The 16,997-nt window shown below is 50.9% G+C and overlaps 1 long non-coding RNA gene and 1 other non-coding gene across 2 annotated transcripts; one reads left to right on the top strand and one right to left on the bottom strand.

Annotated features, from left to right (window-relative positions):
• Nucleotides 1-4,079: 4,079 nt before the first annotated feature.
• Nucleotides 4,080-9,331, bottom strand: LOC132403124 (uncharacterized). Its single transcript, XR_009515185.1, has 3 exons — nt 9,104-9,331; nt 6,950-7,044; nt 4,080-4,180 (listed from the first exon to the last, which is right to left on the bottom strand). It is a non-coding gene; the product is annotated as an uncharacterized LOC132403124 (long non-coding RNA).
• On the top strand, nt 8,727-8,840 carry LOC132403338 (U5 spliceosomal RNA). The gene has a single exon (XR_009515245.1). It is a non-coding gene; the product is annotated as a U5 spliceosomal RNA (small nuclear RNA).
• Nucleotides 9,332-16,997: the final 7,666 nt, after the last annotated feature.

Genomic DNA, 16,997 nt, shown 5'->3' with positions numbered 1-16,997 from the left:
CTGTTGCGATCATCCGCAGAGTCTGGCTTTGTGTTGGAGGTGTTACATTCAAATATGCCCTTGTGTTTCTCATCCCTTGTAGGTTGTCCAAGAATTACTTCTTGCTATAGATCCATACTCGTGTCTTTAAAACACAAAGTGGTTAGTTGAAGTATTGCACATTCAATGTGAACCTGTCAAATGCAAAAAGGACTTTGAAGCAGGCATTAAGTATATTCTACAAGAAGCAAACAGTATGTCACAAACACAAGAGATTCTGCAGGTGCTGGGAATCCAGACGAACACACTTCCAAAATGCTGGAGGGACTCAGCAGGCCAGGCCGAATGGAAAGGAATATTTTATGTCAGATTGGTGCCTCCAGCTCTCAGTTATGGTGGTGAAACATTGCAGATGCAGGAAGTCAGAAAAAATGTTGGAAATTCTCATCAAGTCAGGAGCAGGAAATTGAGTTCGGTTCTGATGGATGACTTAAAAAGCCATTGTTCTGAGTTGTTAACTCTATTTCTCCCTCTGCAGATCCTGCCCGACTTCCTGAGGATTTCCATCTCCTGTTTTTGTACCAGTCGTTCATTGCTGTACTACAAATTCAAAAAAATCAAACAGAACTGTCACACGGGCCGGGGCCACAAATAAATTTTACATTTCCGATCATTTTTCAGTATCCAATGGAGAAAAAAACTCCATAAATTTTATATAAACAGCACAAATGCATAATGAAATTGTCCCTAGCTGGAATAATTGAACAGTCAATAGAAAATTCACAGCCAAAAGATATATTTTTCCACTCAATTGAGAAAAATCTCAGATTGTGCTTAAAATTGTATCACCATTTTAGCACTATTTCCACCACAGGTGATATCACCCCATTAAATTTAAATTGCCAGGTGTAGGGTCAATCTGCACTTTTAAATTCCAAATACTGTCTCTCATAGACATGTGTGATTTTCTTTATTGAACAGTGTATTTGAATGCGGTCCATATGCAATTATTTCATGGTAGCGTTCCGTCAATTTTTTAAAAAAACTGTGTGTTAAAGTGATAGTGTGTTGTCATTTGCCTTCTGGTAAATAACGTAAATTAAAATATGTGGGTATGTAGGTAGAATGTTCCATCGATGTGACACCAGGTGTAAATTCTTTGTGCTCTTTGCTTCTGGAGGTGATATTTTGTGTGATAAGGCTGAACGCTCTGTGGTCTGAATATTGCCTCTGCAGGTCTAGAGAAGGCAGCACTTTGTCCAGGGAGGCCTGTTAGTTCAGTGGCTCCTTTGTTTATTACTGGCAGCCCGCAGCCACGGGGTAGGAAAGGTGGCTGTGCTGCAAGGTGCTGACGGGACTGGGGGTGGGGAAGTGAGAGGGACTTCCCTGATCTTCCTGGCTCCACAGCGGAGTCCAGTGGCTCTGGCCGAAGGGAACCGACGGCTCTCAAGGTGGCAGGCTGGGCAGTCAGCTGCTCAGGAGCCTCTCCGTGACGAATCGTCAACGTCTGCCGAGAAAGAGGGCTCACAGAGAGCCAGACCTTACTGCCCAGAGCACACCGACCATCGACCGTCCCATCTCCTTCCCTCCGCAACCCCTCCCCAATTCTACCACTCACCCGCACAACAGGGGTTGATTTACAGTGGCCGGTAAACCGACCATTCCCGGACGTGGGAGGAATCCCATCTGATCACAGAGCAAACACCGCCCGGGGTCAGGATTGAACCTGGGCCGCGGGCAGCATCTCTCCCTGTGTGATTGGGGTGACCACCCTGGAAGGTAATGCCCTCACGTGGCTCACTCCAGTCTTTACTGAGGAGATCTGCCACTCTTACCCACCTGGTCCGTGTGTGTGATTCCAGATGCCCTACTCTGGGCCAGCTCTCGACTCTCATTCAGTTGATGAAGGCCGCCACATTGTCCCCTTGCAAGCAGATCAGGGGAAGTGGGGGATGAACAATAATCCACAGCAATCCAATCCCCACATCAGACATATGAGCAACGTAGGGTACTCTGCCGTTCCATTTCAGCCCCATTCCCCTGCCTTCTCCCTGCAGCCCTTCACACCTTTAATAACCAAGAACCTATCAACCATCACTTTAAGTATGCTCAATGACTTGGCCTCCACAGCCATCTGTGACAATGAATTCCACAGATTCAACACTCTGGCTAAATAAATCCCTCCTCATCTTTCATCTAAAGGGATGTCCTTGTATCCTGAGGCCATGCCTCTGGTCCTAGATTCCCTCACTTCAGGAAGAATCTTCTCCACTTCTCTGCAACCAGTCTATCTCGGCCTTTCAATGTTCAATAGGCTTCAATGAGATCCCCCCTCATTCTTCTAAACTCCAGTGAGTACAGGCTCAGAGCCAGACGGTCCTCGTATACTAACCCTTTCATTCCCAGGATCATTCTCATGAATCTCCTCTGGACCCTCTCCAATGCCTTTCTTAGATAAGGGGCCCAAAACTGCTCACCGTGTGGTCTGTCCTATGCCTTAAAGCCTCAGCATTACACTCTTTTATATTCTAGTCCTTTTGAAATGAGGCAAACGTTGCATCTGCCTGCCTTCCTACACAAGCACTCCCAAATCCCTTTGCTGCTCTGATTGCTAAATTTCCTCCCTGTTTAGAAAATAATCTATACCGTTATTCATTCTGCCAAAATATATGACCATACACTTCCCGACACTGTATTCCATCTGCCCCCTCTTCGCCCATTTTCCTAATCTGTCTCAGTCTTTCTCCAGCCTCCCTGCTTCCCCAACACTACCTGCCCCTCCACCTATCTTTGTATTGTTTGCAAACTTTACCACAAAGACATCAATTCCGTCATCAAAATCATTGACACATAATGTAAAGAGGATAGCTCCCAACACTGACTCCTGCAGAATGCCACCAGTCACTGGCAGCCAACTAGAAAACGCATCCTTTATTCCCACCTTTGCTCCCTACCAGTCAGCCAAACTCTTCGCCATGCTTGTGTCTCTCCTGTAATACCCCTCTTATCTTAATACTCCTTGTTTAGCAACTTCATATGCGGCACCTTGTCAAAGGCCTTTTAAAAGTTCAAGTGAACAACATCCACTGACTCTCCTTTGTCTGTCCTGTCTTACTTCCTCCAAGAATTCCAACAAATTTGTCAGGCAACATTTTCCTTTGAAGGAAACCATGCTGACTTCAGCCTATTTTATCATATGCCTCCAAATACCCCGAAACTTCATCCATAATAATGGACTTGCCGGTCACGGAAGTCTGGCCAACTGGACTATAACTTACTGACTTTTGCCTCTCTCCCTTCTTAAAGAATGGAGTGACATTTACAATTGTCCAGTCCTCGGGAACTACTCCAGAACCTATTGATGAACCAACTAAAATACCTCAGGTGTGTGTGACCCACCCTGAGGGTGAACATGCATGCCAGCCTCTCAGGTGCCCATTTTGACCCAACAGTAGTGACACACCCAGTTTAATATGTTGTTTATAAGATACCTGCAAGATAGGCCTTGCTTTAAGATAGTGTGACGGTTAACATGTTTAGATACTATTTGGGAGAATACAGTATATCTCTGTGTGGAGTATCTATTTGATGTTGTGCAAACCCTTGTTCGATACAATCTTTTTAATGGGCATTTGCTGTTCAGAGTAATACTTCTTTTCAAAAGTGAAGCAAAGATACCTGGTGACAAAAGCTTTACTTCCAATAAAAATAATAGAGTATATTAAAAATACATTTAATTATTCAGAATTTTACAAATGTCATTCACAAACCTCAGAGCAAAACACCTGCTCGCTGTGAATTTAGGATCTAGTATAGTTATCACTATGAGCCTGTTGCCTACAATGTAACCTCTGCCACACTATTATCTAAAATAGCCTGGCACAAGTAAAAGGTGCCACACAGAAGCTGGTTTCACTAGAAACACAACAGTGTGCCACAGCAGGGTTGTGGTTGGCATGGTACCACTAAAGCCCAGGACTGGAATTCGGAGTTCAAATCCAGCGCCGTCGGTAAGGAGTTTGTACGTTCTCCCCGTGACTGTGTGAGTTTCCTCCGGGTGCTCTGGTTTCCTCCCACAGTCCAAAGATGTACCGGTTAGCAGGTTAATTGATCATTGGAAATTGTCCCGTGATTAGGCCTGTGTCAAATGCTGTAGGTGGGTTGGTGAGTGGTGTGGCTTGTTGGGACGAAAGGCCCTGTTCTGCAAAAATAAAAAAATAAACATGGTTTTGCAGATGCTGAAAATCCAGAGTAATCAGCCCAAAATGTTGGCTCTTTATTCCTTTGCATAGATGCTGCCTGGCCTGCTGAGTTCCTCCAGCATTTTGTGTTGTTTACTGGTTTAGTGAAGAATGCACAGCAGGTTTCAGAAGTGGAGTGTTTTATTTAGCTGGGAGGCTTGGAAGTGGAGCAGGGAGCCGGCCAATCTCCATTCTAGCCCTGCTCACCTGGACCCACCTCTCACCGGGACCCACCTCTCACCGGGACCCACCTCTCACCGGGACCCACCTCTCACCGGGACCCACCTCTCACCGGGACCCACCTCTCACCGGGACCCACCTCTCACCGGGACCCACCTCTCACCTGGACCCACCTCTCACCCGGACCCACCTCTCACCCGGACCCACCTCTCACCCGGACCCACCTCTCACCCGGACCCACCTCTCACCCGGACCCACCTCTCACCCGGACCCACCTCTCACCCGGACCCACCTCTCACCGGACCCACCTCTCACCGGACCCACCTCTCACCCGGACCCACCTCTCACCCGGACCCACCTCTCACCCGCACCCACCTCTCACCCGCACCCACCTCTCACCCGCACCCACCTCTCACCCGCACCCACCTCTCACCCGCACCCACCTCTCACCCGGACCCACCTCTCACCCGGACCGACCTCTCACCTGGACCCACCTCTCACCTGGACCCACCTCTCACCGGGACCCACCTCTCACCGGACCCACCTCTCACCGGACCCACCTCTCACCCGGACCCACCTCTCACCCGGACCCACCTCTCACCGGGACCCACCTCTCACCGGGACCCACCTCTCACCGGGACCCACCTCTCACCGGGACCCACCTCTCACCGGGACCCACCTCTCACCGGGACCCACCTCTCACCGGGACCCACCTCTCACCGGGACCCACCTCTCACCCGCACCCACCTCTCACCCGCACCCACCTCTCACCCGCACCCACCTCTCACCCGCACCCACCTCTCACCCGCACCCACCTCTCACCCGCACCCACCTCTCACCCGCACCCACCTCTCACCCGCACCCACCTCTCACCCGCACCCACCTCTCACCCGCACCCACCTCTCACCCGGACCCACCTCTCACCGCACCCACCTCTCACCCGGACCCACCTCTCACCTGCTACCTGCTGCTCCACACCTTCCTTTCACCTCTTTTGGCTAGTCTGTGTCAGTCCAAATGAAGGGTTTAGACCAGAAACACCAACTGTCCATCTGCCGCCATTGATTCTGCCTGACCCACTGGGTCCCTTAGAACCAGATTTACTGTCACTGGCTTACTTGGATGAAATGCGCTGTTTTGTGGCAGCAGAACAGTGCAAAGGCATAAAGTTTCTATATTGTTCATGGGTTCCTGAAAACTGATGGCCAAGAGGAAGAAGCAGTTTCTGAATTGGTGAGGGTGGGTCTTCAGGCTCCTGTACCTCCTCCCTGACAGCTGTCTGGGACAGCGGGTTTCAAAATGGTGGTATAACTCAGTGTATCAGAAATGATTTACGATTAGCTGCTGTACTGGGTGAGTATGCGGAACCTGGTTAAATCACAATAAACAACATGTAGTCTGTTGCTTACACACTGTTCGGAACACGCAAGTGTACAGCACAGAAACAGGCCCTTCAGCCCACTATGTTGTGCCAAACCTGCTAAAAAGTAAAGCAAAAAGCCCCAAGGAACTGATCTCCTGCCTGCACCATGTCCATGTCCCTCCATCTTCCTCTCCAAACCTCTCTTCAAAGCCTCTACCACCGTACCAGGCAGCCATAACTCCGAGTAAAAAACTTACTTCTCATATCCTCTTTGAACCTACACCCTCTCACCTTCAATGCCCTCTGATATTAGACATTTCTACTCTGGGGAAAAAGGTGCTCCCTGTCTACTCTATCTATGCCTCTCAATCTTATAAACCTCTATCAGATCTTCCCTCAGCCTCCACTGCCCCAAAGAAAACAACCCAAGTTTGTTGTTATCATTGATCCAGCTCTACATAAAGTTCAGATCAAAGTACACATAAATAACCATGAGATTCATTTTCTTGTGGGCATACTCAATAACTCCAATAACCATAACAGAATCGATGAAACCACACACCAACAGGATGGACAACTACCATGCAAATACAAAAGGAAAGAAAGAAACATTTAAAAATAGCATTCTCAATAACATCTAATGCCAAGTATTTCTGTGTAAAGCACTATTGATGCAGGCAGCACGAGGTAAAGGCTTCAACCCCGAGAGTATCTTGTGATCTAAATTAGGCAGCAATTTAAATTGCATAACTTGCTGAGATTGGGCAGGGGAAAAAATCATTGCAGACACTTCCCAACCAGCAAACTGCCTTTTTCAAAAGTTCCCTTCTGGAAAGCAGTACAGGACTATTAAAACAACACGCTATATTAGAAGTGTCTTCCCTCAGGCAGTTAATCTGATCAACCATTCAAATTCACCCCACCCCATTCTCTCTATCTGTTACCTCAGTCACTGCACTGTAAACAGTGCTGTTTCTATTGAAAATACTCTACATGCTGGCATCTATGTATTTATGAGCTGTCCTTTAACCTCCAACTTTCTTTTCATATAATTCTTTACAACTGTTGAATGTTTTTGTTGCAAGTTGTGTCCTGACCAACACACAATGGCAAACTCCTAATGCATGTAAATATACAAACATGGCAAATAAAGTTGATCCTTGAAGATGAAAAGGATTGGCCTCACCTGAAAGCTGGGTAGGAGAAGAACAGAGGCCTTGCAGATCCCAAGACCAGGACCAGATCCATCTGAGGGCAGCAGGGATCAACAGGGGTTGCGAGCTGTTCAAGTCAAGGTTCAGAATCAGGTTTGTTATCACCGGCATGTGCCGTGAAATTTGTTAACTTGGCAGCAGCAGTTCAATGCAATACATAATAATACAGAAAGAAAATAAATAAGTGAATCAATTACAGTACGTATATATTGATATTGAACAGATTGAAAATAGTGCAAAAACAGAAATAGTATATATTTTTTTAAAAAGTGAGGTGGTGTTCAAGGGTTCAATGTTCATTTAAGAATTGGATAGCAGAGAGGAAGAAGCTGTTCCTGAATCGCTGGGTGTGTGCCTTCAGGCTTCTGTACCTCCCTTCTGACAGTAACAATGAGAAGAGTGGGTGATGGGGGTCCTTAATGATGGACACTGCCTTTCTGAGGCACCGCTCCTTGAAGGTGTCTTGGGTGCTACGGATGCTAGTACCCAAGATGGAGTTGACCAATTTTACAATTTTCGGTAGCTTCTTTTGGTCCTGTGCAGTAGCCCCCTCTGCCCACCACACCAGACAGTGTCAGAATGCTCCACGGTACATCTGTAGAGGTTTCAGTTGACAAACCAAATCTCTTCAAACTCCTAATGAAGTATAGCCGCTGAAAGTCTTGCCTTCTTTATAACTGCATCGATATGTAGGGACTAGGTTAGATCCTCAGAGATCTTGACACCCAGGAATTTAAAGCTGCTCACTCTCCACTTCTGACCGTCCATGAGGATTGGTTCATATTCCCTCGTCTTACCCTTCCTGAAGTCCACAATCAGCTATTTCATCTTACTGACATTGTCCCCATACGCCCTCTCATTTCCAACTGAGCTTCTACCAACAATCATGGGCAAACTTATAGATGGTATTTGAGCTCTGCCGAGTCACATAGTCACGTGTATATAGAGAGGAGAGCAGCGGGCCAGTGTTGATCGCCAGCAAGGAGATGTTTTGGGAGTAGCGCTAACGTTGGTCAAGTGTCATTCAAATGGAAATTACTATCACAGCTGCTTCTCTGCCCTCTTACCTGGAAGTTTTGGCAGACAGCCTGCGGTGTGCGAAATACAGTATATTGAATACTAATCACATACAGATTACACTAGGCGGTATAAAAGTATGTTAACCCATGAGATTAGGACAAACACGAGGAAATCTGCAGATGCTGGAAATTCAAACAACACACACAAAATGCTGGTGGAACGCAGCAAGCCAGGCAGCATCTATAAGGAGAAGCACTGTCGACGTTTCGGGCCGAGACCCTTCGTCAGGACTAACGGGTTTTATTTTTCACACAACACGGAGAATGAATTAATATCTAGCGAAGTCGGAAAGGACGCCTCTGCAACCCATCTGTGAAATCTCTCCCGCTGTTGCATATTAAAACCGAGAATAAACTCCAAATGCTAATTATTTTATACGTTTTGAGCAGAGAATTACGCCAGACCCGATTCTACAACGTCCTAGCCGGGAACCTCGGAGGTATTGGAAGAAGCCCCGCCCGTTAATTTACATACCCCAAATACATTGCATTTCGGGTGTAAGAGTTCGAGCGAGGGTATTGACAGTCTTTCAAATAGTCTTGTGTTCTAGAAGTAAAACCTGTCCCTATCAAAGATTTACCGCAGTTTATTGTTACTGTGGATGTTCACTTTGATGTTGAAGAGGTAAGTCCGAAGTGAGCTGAAGGTAGTCGGGAGATTGTTCTCAGTTCACTCTGGTTTCTCTTCAGATCGAATAAATCTTTCGCCTTTTACTAAAGATTTCCGTGGAGAGGAACGCTCAGAGTCTCGGGCAATTTTTTGTTGCCCTGCGCAGGCGGGGCTTGTTAATCACCAAAAATAGATGACTGTTTAATTACTGCCGGTGGTGCGGGATGTGGTCATACAGGGGCTCGAACCGCGGTCTGCTCCCGGAGAGGGCTCTGGCCTTCGGCCGGTACTTCTTTACGGTCTTTATTATTGTCCGTAAGTTTATTACAAATGAAGTTAATTTTAGTCGAACATCCATCTCGATGTGCTAGTGAGACAACGGGTGTAGCAACTCAAAGCATGTGAGGAGAGGAATAAACAGGAGTGAAAGGTCAAACCTGATACAATGACTCCTCAGGTGCTGCCTGTCCTGCTCGTGTGTGATTCTGGATTTCCCGCATCTGCAGAGTAACGTGTAGGTGATAGATAAAAGGATAGGTGAGGCGGGAGGTGACAGGTGGAAGGGTAAAGGGCCAAAGGAGAAGGAATCTGAGAGAACTCAATGGACCACGGGAGGAGGGGAACCAGAGGGAAGTGATAGGCAAGTGAGGAGAAGGGTAGAATGGAAAGGGGGGGGGGGATTACTTTAAATTAGAGAAGTCAATATTCATCCCATTATGCTGGCCGCTGAGAGCTTAACCTGGTGACATGGGTGGAGTGGGGTAATGACGATTAGAGTGTGGTGAACTATGTGCCTGTCGGGACACGCCCCTGCTGACTGCTCCTGTGGCTCCTCCCACAGGCCCCTGTATAAAGGAGACCTGCGGCCTGAAGATCGGCCTCAGTCTCCAGGACCTTGTATGATAGACACTCACTCCTGGTTCCTTCTTCCAGTCAATAAAAGCCGATATCTCGCCTACGTCTCAGTGTGAGTTATTGATGGTGCATCAATTTTATTGACTGGAAGTTTTAAAACATGGAACCCGTTTTGCGTCCGGACCGGTTGGATTTGGACCCTCAAGACCCTGACGCAGCTCTCGCTTTTGAACACTGGCTTGCATGCTTCCAATCGTACTTGGCGGAGCTTCGTGCGACTGAACCCGCCGTTATGCACAGAATCCTACTCTCGAAGGTCTCCTCCAAAGTTTACTCCTTTATCCGGGACCTGCCGACCTACGAAGGGGCACTGGACGCCCTCAAACGACAGTATCTGCGGCCGGTGAACACCGTCTACGCAAGACATCGCTTAGCTACCCGGCAACAGCGGCCTGGCGAATCGTGCGCTGAGTTTCTCCGAGCACTACAGACACTCGTCCGACCTTGCGACTGCAAGACGCTCACGGCAGAACAGCATGCGGAGCTGCTGGTGCGAGACGCCTTTGTGACGGGACTGAGGTCAGTGTACATGCGCCAGCGGCTGCTGGAGAACTCGGATCTTACCTTAAGCTCGGCGATAGAGAAGGCCAACGCTCTAGAAGCTGCGCGGCATAACGCCGACGCTGTCCAGTCGCGCGATTCCCCGCCGGTTTCGTGGACGCCTCAGACCCCGCCACCGCCGGCTCCCGGGAGCGAATTCGCCAACGCCGCCGCCAGTCGCCATTCCACGAGCTCCCCGACCCAGACCACGGCTGTGGCCCGTAAGAAACTCGTGCTTTGTTATTTCTGTGGCCAAAAGAAACATCCTCGACAACGCTGTCCAGCGCGAGAAGCGACCTGCTCCAGCTGCGGAAAGCGGGGCCACTTCGCCAAGGTCTGTAAGTCTCAACCTCGAGCGGAGTGCAGCGCGGCGGGTGAAACGTGGGGGCCGCCATCTTGCATGCCGGGATGTGGGCGGCCATCTTTGTCGACGTCAGCACGCCCCGCCCCCGATCCTCGGATGCTGACCGGGTACCCCGGATGTGAGCGGCCATCTTTGTCGGCGTCAGCATGCCCCGCCCCCGACCCTCCGATGCTGACCGGGTACCCCGACGGCGATCCAACTCTGGCCACTGTGACTCTCGACCAAAGCGCCCCACACCAGCTTGCAAGATCCATGATGGACATCCAGGTGGAGGGGCATTGGACTGGATGCCTGTTTGACACGGGCAGCACTGAGAGTTTTATTCACCCGGACACAGTGCAACGCTGCGGACTTGCAACGCGGCCGGTCAGTCGGAGGTTCCATTTGGCCTCTGGGTCGCAGTCCGCAGACATCCGGGCGGGTTGTGTAGCGACTTTGGTGGTGCAAGGCACAGTATATCGGGACTTTGAACTGCTGGTCATGCCTAATCTGTGTGCACCTGTGCTATTGGGGCTGGACTTCCAGAGCCATCTCGAAAGTGTGACTATGGTATACGACGGGCCCCTCCCACCACTCACTGTCAAGAATCCTCAGTTTTGTGGGACTTCTTCACATACCCCGCTACTGACCACACACACACACGGACACACACATCCCATCCAGAACCAGGCCAACAGCTGCGCTACCGACACTTGCAGCCTCTCCACTCTCAAGATCCCTCCCCCACCGCTGTTCGCCAACCTGACCCCCGACTGTAAACCTGTGGCAACCAAAAGCAGGAGGTACAGCGCGGGGGACAGGGCCTTCATTCAGTCGGAGGTGCGGCGGCTGCTCAGGGAGGGGATCATTGAGCCGAGCACAAGCCCTTGGAGGGCCCAGGTGGTTGTTGTTCGGACTGGGCAGAAAAATAGGATGGTGGTGGACTATAGTCAAACCATCAATAGGTTTACGCAGCTTGACGCATACCCCCTACCCCGCATCGCGGATATGGTCAACCAGATTGCTCAGTATAAGGTGTACTCGACAATAGATCTGAAATCCGCTTATCACCAGCTCCCCATCTGCCCAGAGGACCGCCCCTACACCGCCTTCGAGGCGGGCGGCCGGCTCTATCACTTCCTGCGCGTCCCTTTCGGTGTCACGAATGGTGTCTCTGTCTTCCAGAGGGAAATGGACCGGATGGTGGACCAGTACCAACTGCAGGCCACATTTCCCTATCTGGATAACATCACCATCTGTGGTCATGACAGGCCAGATCACGACGCCAACCTCCAACGGTTTCTCCAAGTGGCCGCAGTTCTGAACCTTACTTATAACAGGGACAAGTGTGTTTTTGGTACCACCCGCCTTGCTATACTTGGGTATGTCGTGGAAAACGGGGTTATTGGGCCTGATCCCGAACGTATGCGCCCCCTGTTAGAGCTCCCTCTTCCCACCACTCTCAAGGCCCTCAGACGGTGCCTGGGGTTTTTTTCCTATTACGCCCAATGGGTCCCCCATTACGCAGACAAGGCTCGCCCCCTGGTCAAGTCTACCTCGTTTCCCCTCTCTGCTGAGGCCTGCGCGGCCTTCAACTGCATTAAAGCGGACATTGCCAAAGCTACGATGCATGCAGTGGACGAGACCGCTCCCTTCCAAGTGGAGTGTGATGCCTCCGATTTCGCTCTGGCTGCTACCCTTAATCAGGAAGGCAGACCAGTAGCAATCTTTTCTCGCACCCTCCAAGGCTCTGAAATTCGGCACTCCGCGGTGGAGAAAGAAGCCCAGGCCATAGTGGAGGCTGTTAGGCACTGGAGGCACTATCTTGCTGGCAAAAGATTCACTGTGCTGACCGACCAGCGCTCGGTTGCGTTCCTGTTCAGCAACCAACAGCGGGGCAAGATCAAAAATGATAAGATTTTGCGGTGGAGGATAGAACTCTCCACCTACACCTATGATATCCTGTACCGGCCTGGCAGACTCAATGAGCCCCCTGATGCCCTATCCCGGGGAACATGTGCTAGCACACAGCTCGACCAGCTGTACGCCCTTCATGCACAACTTTGCCATCCGGGGGTCACCCGATTTTACCATTTTGTGAAAGCTCGGAACCTGCCGTACTCCCTGGAGGACATCAGGACGATGACCAGGGACTGCCAAATTTGTGCCGAGTGCAAACCGCACTTCTACTGTCCTGACACGGCACAACTTGTCAAGGCCACCCGCCCTTTTGAACGCCTGAGTGTTGACTTTAAGGGCCCCCTTCCCTCCACTGACCGCAATGTCTATTTTCTCAGTGTTATTGACGAGTTCTCACGGTTCCCCTTTGCCATCCCCTGCCCCGACACCACTGCCACGTCCGTCATAAAAGCCCTGCGCCAGCTCTTCACTCTGTTCGGGTATCCCTGCTATATCCACAGTGATAGAGGGTCCTCCTTTATGAGTGAGGAGCTGCGCCAGTACTTGCTAGCTAGGGGCATTGCTACCAGTCGGACCACGAGTTATAATCCCCGGGGTAATGGCCAGGTGGAGCGGGAGAATGCCACAGTGTGGAAGGCCACACTTTTAGCCCTTAAGTCCAAAGGGTTGCCGGTCTCTCGATGGCAGGAGGTCCTCCCTGAGGCACTGCACTCTATCCGCTCTCTGTTATGTACGTCCACCAATGCCACCCCTCACGAACGCCTATTCTCTTTTCCCAGGAAGTCTGTCACTGGGACCACCCTACCAGTTTGGTTGACGTCCCCGGGGCCAGTGCTGCTCCGGAAACATGTGAGGAGCAATAAATACTCCCCGCTGGTGGAGAGGGTTCACCTTCTCCATGCGAACCCCCAGTATGCTTACGTGGTCTTACCTGATGGGCGGGAGGACACGGTCTCCATCCGCGACCTGGCACCCGCAGGTGCAGCAGACCACTACCCTGAAGGCTCTCCGGTAACTGTGAACCCTGCACCAGAGGTGACACCGTACTCACCAGGCCCTACACAGACTCCTCACGACACTTGTATACCGGGCGTTTCGTACGCATTTATACCAGGCGCCTCGCACATGCATGAGGGATCACCGGCGCCTAGTGGGCAAGAACACGCGCAACCCCCGTCCCCTGTGCAATCGCCAATGTTGCCGGCACCTATGCAGTCACAGCCGGTGCTACGTAGATCGCAGCGACAGATTCGACCGCCTGATCGGCTTGACTTGTAAGAACCTTCGCTACATGAGGACTTTTTCAAACGAAGGGGGGGTGAATGTGGTGAACTATGTGCCTGTCGGGACACGCCCCTGCTGACTGCTCCTGTGGCTCCTCCCACAGGCCCCTGTATAAAGGAGACCTGCGGCCTGAAGATCGGCCTCAGTCTCCAGGACCTTGTATGATAGACACTCACTCCTGGTTCCTTCTTCCAGTCAATAAAAGCCGATATCTCGCCTACGTCTCAGTGTGAGTTATTGATGGTGCATCATAGAGAAGACATTGAGCGACTGTCACAGTTGAAGACACACAAAACCTTCCCGTTGTATACCCTTCTATGCCGGTCTGTACGGAGAAAAGGCCACAGACTCCACAGCCTCCCGCGACTTACTGTCGTCTATCACGGTGGCAAGCGGGAGAGTCTGGAGCAGCCACTGACCCTGGACGAGCTGACTGGCTCCGTCCGTTCCTTTGAGTCGGGTGAGACTCCCGGAGGAGACGGCTTACCGGTCGGGTTGTATTCGGTCTGTGGAACCGGATGGGCCCTGACCTGCTGGACGTGTACAACGCTCCGCTCCTGGCGGGCAGCATGTCCGAATCCATGAGGAAGGGCACCATCACCCTCATCTACAAGCAGAAGGGGGAGAGGGAAGCCATTAGAAATTGGAGGCCCATCTCACTCATGAAAGTGGACGACAAGATCCTGTCCAAGGCTGTCGCCAACAGGGTCAAGTCTGCACTGGAGTTGAGGGACACCATCGCCTACGTGCAGGACAGGGCGGTGGACAGCTGCCTGGTCAGCTTGCACCCGGGTGACACTGCCAGGCAGTGGAGGGACCCAAGTCAAAACCTCCCTGTACATGGGCGACGTCACCGTCTTCTGCTCCGATCCGAGGTCAGTTTGCAGGCTGATCAGCATCGGCGAACAGTTCGAGCAGGTATCGGGGGCCAGGGTCAACCGCACAAACAGCGAAGCCATGCTGGCCTGACCGATCCAGCGTCCCCTTCACCGTCAGGGCTGATCACCTGGAGGTGTTGGGGATCTGGTTCGGAGGGGCCGAGGCGTACAACAAGAACTGGCAGGAGCAGACTGCCAAGGTGAAACAGAAACCGGGGCTTTGGGGGGAGGGGGCAATCCCTATCGATAACGGGCAAGAACCTGGTCATCAGGTGTGAGGTGGTCTCAGGGCTGCTGTACTTGGCGCAGGTGTGGCCAGTCCCCCGCTCCTTCAGCTCGGAAATCACCTGAGCCGTCTTCAGATTTGTCTGGGGATCCAGGGTGGAGCCGGTCAGACCGACCACCATGCTCAAGATCCTGGACAATGGGGGCAAAAACGTTCCCAGTGTCGCCCTCACCCTGATGGCCAGCTTCGTGTGTGGATGTATCAGGTTGTGTGTGGAACTCAGGTATGTGGGCACCAAGTAACACTACATGCCCAGGTTCTACCTGTTGCCCTGGCTAGGAAGGATGGGTCTGGCCCCTTTCCCGCGCAACACCCCTGTCAGCTGGTCATTGCCGCCATACCTGTCCTTCGTAGAGAAGTTCTTCCAGGTCAATGCCTTTCTCCACAGGGCCATCAGGCAGTGGTCAGTACGCAAGGTCCTGCAGGCGCTGCAGGAGAAGAACGTGATGCACACAGTGGGGTGGTTCCCTGAGCAGACCGTCCAGTTTACCTGGCAAAATGCCTCATCGTTAGACCTCACCAACAGGCACCAAGACCTCGCCTGGCTGGTGGAGAGAGGGGACCTCCCAGTCCGATCCCTCCTGTACGCCCAGAACATCGTCTCCACACCCCACTGCCCACGGGAGGACTGCAGTGAGGAGGAGTCGGTGACCCACCTCTATGCACACTGTAGGTTTGTGGAGAAGGTGTGGAGGAGGAGGGAAGGGACAGTGTCGAGGTTCATCCCCAGCAGCTGTGTGACAGAGGACTCTCTGATCTACGGGCTGCTCTCGGGGACTCACACCGAGACCAACATCCGGTGCTGCTGGCAGATCATCAACTCGGTGAAAGACGCTCTTTGGTCAGCCCGAAACTTGATGGTCTGCCAGCACACGGAGATGTCCGTGGGGGAATGCTGCCGACTGGCACTCTCGGCTGCAGGAGTCCGTGCTGAGGGACGAACTCAAACGGTGCAGCCACCGCAAGGGCCCGGTGGGGAAGGACCACAGTCTAGGGTCCTTCCCCCGTGGGAGTTGAGGGGTGGGGTGTATACCCCTAAACAAATGTATGTAAATATGGAAAACAGAGTGCCACATGGGTGCGAAAAGTGTGAAAATGTAAAGACAGCAATGGAAACAGTTGTAAAGGATTGAAAGCCATTGAATGGTTTATGTATATAATTTATTTTTGAATAAAGTGTATTTTGTTTATTAAAAATATTTAATATCTGAGTAATCTTTTATATATTAAGCATTCTTGATTCAGCAATTCTTGTTCATTTATTACAGGTTATATGTAAAAACACGTGAATGGCGTACGCTATGTCCAGGCCTCGTTAAACGTAAAGACGAAGTTACACCCGCACTTCTGGACTCCCGTGTTTTCTCCTAATTAATTTAGTGTTTTGAAGTTAGAAAACACACCTCCCCCCACCCAGGTAACAGAGCACGTTGTGCCTGTTGCGGAAATCTTCACTATCCTGATCGTGGGCATGTGTGGGCATCAAGGACCTGTTTGAGATCTGGCCCCTTCACCTGGTGCTTTCTGGTCAAGTTAAGGGTGGAAACAAATGGAGCCACCCTCCTTCAGAGTTTGTGATCAGAGGGAACGCGGACATGTGCCATATGCAGAAAACCCAGACCGTGCAGGGAGGGTAGTGTAAGTGAAGAAGGACCCAGATGAACCCGAATTGACAGGTGGGACAGAGTGCTGGGAAGTGTGCGTTCATGCACTTTGGTAGAAGAAATAAAGACGTAAAGGATTTTCTAAACCGGAAGCAGATTCTGAGGTTTTCAGAGTCCTCGCGCAGGATTCCCTGAAGGTTAACTTGCGGGTTGGGTCGGTGGTGAGGAAGGCAAATGCAATGTTAACATTCATTTCGACGGGGCTATAGTACAAGAGCAAGCATGCAATGCTGAGGCTTTATGACGCCGAATGTGGAAAATTGGGAGCTGTTTTGGGCCCCTTATCTAAGAAAAGATTTGTTGGCATTGGGGAGGGTCCAGAGAAGGTTCACAAGAATTATCCCAGAAATGAAAGGGTTAATGTTTAATGGCTCTCGGCCTAAAATCGGTGGAGTTTAGGAGAACGAGGTTCTATCGAATACTGAAAGGATTTGGAGAAAATGTTTTATATAGTGGGGGAGTCTAGGATCAGAGGGCAGAGCCTCAGAATAGAGGGACATC

This window comes from Hypanus sabinus, chromosome 12, assembly GCF_030144855.1.
Source record: "Hypanus sabinus isolate sHypSab1 chromosome 12, sHypSab1.hap1, whole genome shotgun sequence".
Taxonomy (NCBI): Eukaryota; Metazoa; Chordata; class Chondrichthyes; order Myliobatiformes; family Dasyatidae; genus Hypanus; species Hypanus sabinus.
The sequence above is the reverse complement of the archived record's forward strand: the minus strand, read 5'-3'. Positions and strand labels throughout refer to the sequence as shown.